The sequence below is a fragment of the Ursus maritimus genome, unplaced genomic scaffold (genome assembly GCF_017311325.1).
Source record: "Ursus maritimus isolate PB19 unplaced genomic scaffold, ASM1731132v1 scaffold_33, whole genome shotgun sequence".
NCBI lineage: Eukaryota > Metazoa > Chordata > Mammalia > Carnivora > Ursidae > Ursus > Ursus maritimus.
Window position 1 is genome coordinate 29451676 of NW_024425897.1, and position 3810 is coordinate 29455485.

A 3810-nucleotide genomic window follows, 5' to 3' on the forward strand; every position below is an offset into this window, starting at 1 on the left:
GGGGGGGGGGTCTGGGCTCGCCGCGGCATGCATTCCCAGCACACAGCCACCACCGGCTCCCCCTGCCGGGCTCCCAGCCCGCCCGCCCGGGGACCACCCCTCTGCAGCCCCTGCACAGAGCCCGGGGGCAGCTCCTTCACCATGACGAGTGGCCTACACTGTGTCCTGCTTCCACAGCCTGCCTCCGGGAGGACACGGGGGCTTCCGTGCAGCCAGCCTGGGGGGACTTCCACCACTTCAGCTCACAAGCCCCTGGCCAGACTGCCAGGAGGCTGGAAACATAGGTGCACCCGTGGTGAGCCAGGAATCTTCCAGAAGGCAAACATGGAGGCGCGATAGTGGGAGGCCTGCAGCCTTGCAGGGACAGCACCGCGCTTCCTGCACAGCTCCTGCGGCCGCCACCACTGTGGGTCTCTGGAGGGGCCGCCACACCTCAGCTGCTGTCCCTTCCCTGTGCTCCCAGGGCTCCCCACCCTCGAGGCACTCTCCCTCTGCCCTCCCTGCCCCGCCCCCAGGGCCTGTGCACCAGCTCCTCCCTCTGGGGGAACGCCCTCCCCAGATCTCTGAGCCAGGCCGCTGCAAGCCTTCGCCGCGATGCCACCCCTTCGTGGTTCCCTCCTCACCCTCCCATCTGAAGGTGCAGCCCCTCAGACCTCCTCGCTGCGCTGGTCTGTCCATCCCACTAACGTGTGAGCTCCAGGACCACCGCCCTGCCTGCCACACTCAGAACACAGCCCATACACGGCCGCCGCTCAGGAAACAGTTGTTCCAGGAGTGAATGAATCCCTCTTGGGAATTTGTTAGCAGCTGCTAGCCCCGCGGTGCCCGGCAGGACTTCCCACGGGACCTGGGCGGCCAGTATGGTAGCCACAGACACGTGTGGCCACCGCGCCCTTGAAATGTGGCTGCCGTGGCCGTGGAGCCGGCGTCTTTACCTTATTAGATGTTAATTACTTTGGAAATGATTCATGCAGCCGCGTGTGGCTAGCGCAGCCATGGGACAGGATGGCTGGAAAGGCCTTGCCCGTTCTGGCTCAGCGGCCTCAAGCTTTAGTCACGTGAGGACGGCTCGTGTGGGGCTTCGTGGGGGAGTTCAGGACCCCTTCAGATCGCCATCCCTTTCTCGGGTAAAATTGGCCTCGGAGGGAGGGAAGGGTGCCGTGGCAGGATGCTGCGTGGCCACCGACCCAGGACAGAGTGTGCGGGAAGTAAGCAGCTGAGCTTGGTCCGGGGGTTCTGGGCATCACCGTGCGGGCAAGTTCTGTGCGGGCAGGAGTGAGGCAGGGTCAGTGGGGGCATTTCCACTTGGTGGTGAGGGCGCCATGGCTCCAGACCCTGACTCAAGTCGCATCACAGACCTCACATCCCCCTCCCCCCACCCCCCGCGGCTAGAGGGGGCCATGGCAGACCGTTCTGGCCAATGAGATGAAAGCAGAAGTCCCAGGGTGGGGCTTTAGGAAAGCTATGATTTATGGACACGCGGTCTGGAGGGCTGGCAACAATCTTGTGGCCATGAGGCAACACACATGAGGCTTGAGGTCTATACCCTAAGGACGACGGATGGAAAGTTAGAGCTTATCAGCCGTGTGCTTTGTGAGAGGCCAGGATCCCCATCCGGTCCAGCCCCCTTAGCGGGTTTTCTGTTGCGGAGGAAGCTGGACTAGGGAGTAGTGCTGGGAGGTACAGTGGGGGTTAACTTCGTTCTCATGACCGAGGCACCGAGCGGTCACGACGGGTCCAAGGACACACAGCAGCTTCCTGGGGGGAGGGGGGGCAGGGAGCCGGAACTACTGCATGACCCCCAAAGCTGCCTCTTCACCCAGAGCGGAAGGGCACAGTCACAGGAGATGAATGTGACTGTCACACCCTCCGCACGCCTCAGCCACTAATTATCTCAATCAACTGGGTTAATTGGCACCCAAACAGCAAGAGCAAACACGAAGGGGGACCAGGTGTCAGGTCTGCAGGCAGCTGCTCAGGGGCGGGGGACGCCCTGGGCCCCCCCAGGGCAGAGCTCCTCGGACGCCGGAGCCGGTGTCTGAAGGGGGTTCCGGAGCTGTCCTCTGCCCTCGCAGGCGAGACCTACTCCTTGAACACCCGACCCTGTGACGCGTCAGCACAGGAGCCGGGGAGCGGCTGCTCCGGGTACGGAGGTCAGCCTGCGCTCACCGCCACGGCGGGGCAGCGTGAGCCCACGGAGCCGGCACTGAGCACCGTGGGGGCCCGGCCGTCGCAGCTGCCCGCACGCCCGCGCGTGCCCAACACCCCCGCCAGCAAGGGACCAGTCTCTGCTCGCTTCTCCGAGCTCCCCGCGCCACTGCCATGATCAAACAGACACTTTTGTGCCGTGCCCCCTCTTCGAAGGGCAGCGCTTCCGCCGCAGGAAGGGGCCTCTTCAGAGACTGTGGGGAGGACGCGCCGTGACTCTCAAGGCCTCCCAAGTTGGCCCCACGCAGCATCACCGTGGTCTCAGCAGGGGACGGAGAGGAGTAGGGGTCCAGACGCCTGCTCCCCTAACTCACAGTAGAGCCCGCGGGCCTCACCACCTCTCTGGGAAGACGGGGTGGCCACCAGCTCTGGCCAAAGGGAACTCCTGACGGTGCTGCGGGAGGGGGGTCCACGGGAGGACTGGCTGGTGTCGAAGCTGGAGAGGGGCAGAGCACGGCAGCTCCTGGACACTCAGAGCAGCCTGGGCCTGGAGCAGGGCAGACGGTCAGGCCCCCGGTCCCCCTCCATCGGAATCTGCATTGTCACCTTGCGGAGAGCCGTGGGGGGGAACACTGCACGGGCCAAGCTCCCATTCACGTCCCAACTCCCCACAGCTTGGGCCACAAAAGCAGGCCAGCCCAGCAGCCCTGGAAATGCAGTTCTACCAGGACTGTTCAGGAGGCAAGGTGGCCCCCGTGGGGGTGTACAGAAGAGGGGGTTGATTCTGGGGTGCTCAGCCGGACACGGCCATGACGTCATGATGGCTCGTTCTGGGGGGCCGGTCCTGCGTTGCACGGACAGGGCGGGCCGGGAGGAGCCTTCTGTGTCTGTGGGTCCACCGCCCGCAGAGGGTCAGGGCTCAGGAGGGAAGACGGGAGCTGGACCCAGGTATTAACCACGTCTTTCACTATCTGTATCTGACGCTTTGACATTTGGGGCCTCGCTGCCCCTGGAGGGGCTGCCCCTCCTGGGACTAGCCGATTCCTGGGGGGCTCCTTTGTGCAAACCACCCAGCCCCCTCGGCCCCCACCTCCGACCCTGAGCAATGCTGCCACCTCCCTGAATGCCCCGCATAGTCTGGCGTGTCCCTCCTCTGGGCCCACGAGGAACACACTCTTCTTGGTGGCTGCGGAGTCCTCACACGCCGGCCTCACCACACCTGAGTAACGACGGGGCGGGCAGCTGCCCGGGGACTCGGACCGACCGTAGGGCCACGGGCCCCATTCCCCCAGCGGCCGCCCCTACCGCTACTCCACGGCTGCGGTGGGGGAGGGAGAGTCTGGCCTCCGGGCAAAATCAGAGTGTGCTCTTCGAGGGAGAGGAAGCCGACAGCCAAGGAGCCTGTCCTGGTGTGAAGCAGCCTGTCTGCTCTCCGGTCCGGCCCATGGAGTCGCACTCGGGCAGCAGTGCTGCACAAAGGCCCTGGGATTTGTAGACCCGATGGGACGTAGGCCTGGCGCCTTCCCAGCCAGTGTCAGAACAGAAGCAAGTAGGTTTCATCCGTGACCTGCCCAGGATCCGCACCTCTTTCTCACAGGGTTTGCAGGTGACACAGCAGGGGGTTTCGGGGACAAGAATAATTCCCGGCTCCGGGCCGCGTCA

At 64.6% G+C, this 3810-nt stretch overlaps 1 protein-coding gene across 1 annotated transcript in view; it reads right to left on the bottom strand.

Annotated features, from left to right (window-relative positions):
• The window catches only part of GALNT9 (polypeptide N-acetylgalactosaminyltransferase 9), a 78384-nt gene that overhangs the window by 15823 nt on the left and 58751 nt on the right, over positions 1-3810 (bottom strand). The window lies entirely within an intron of this gene.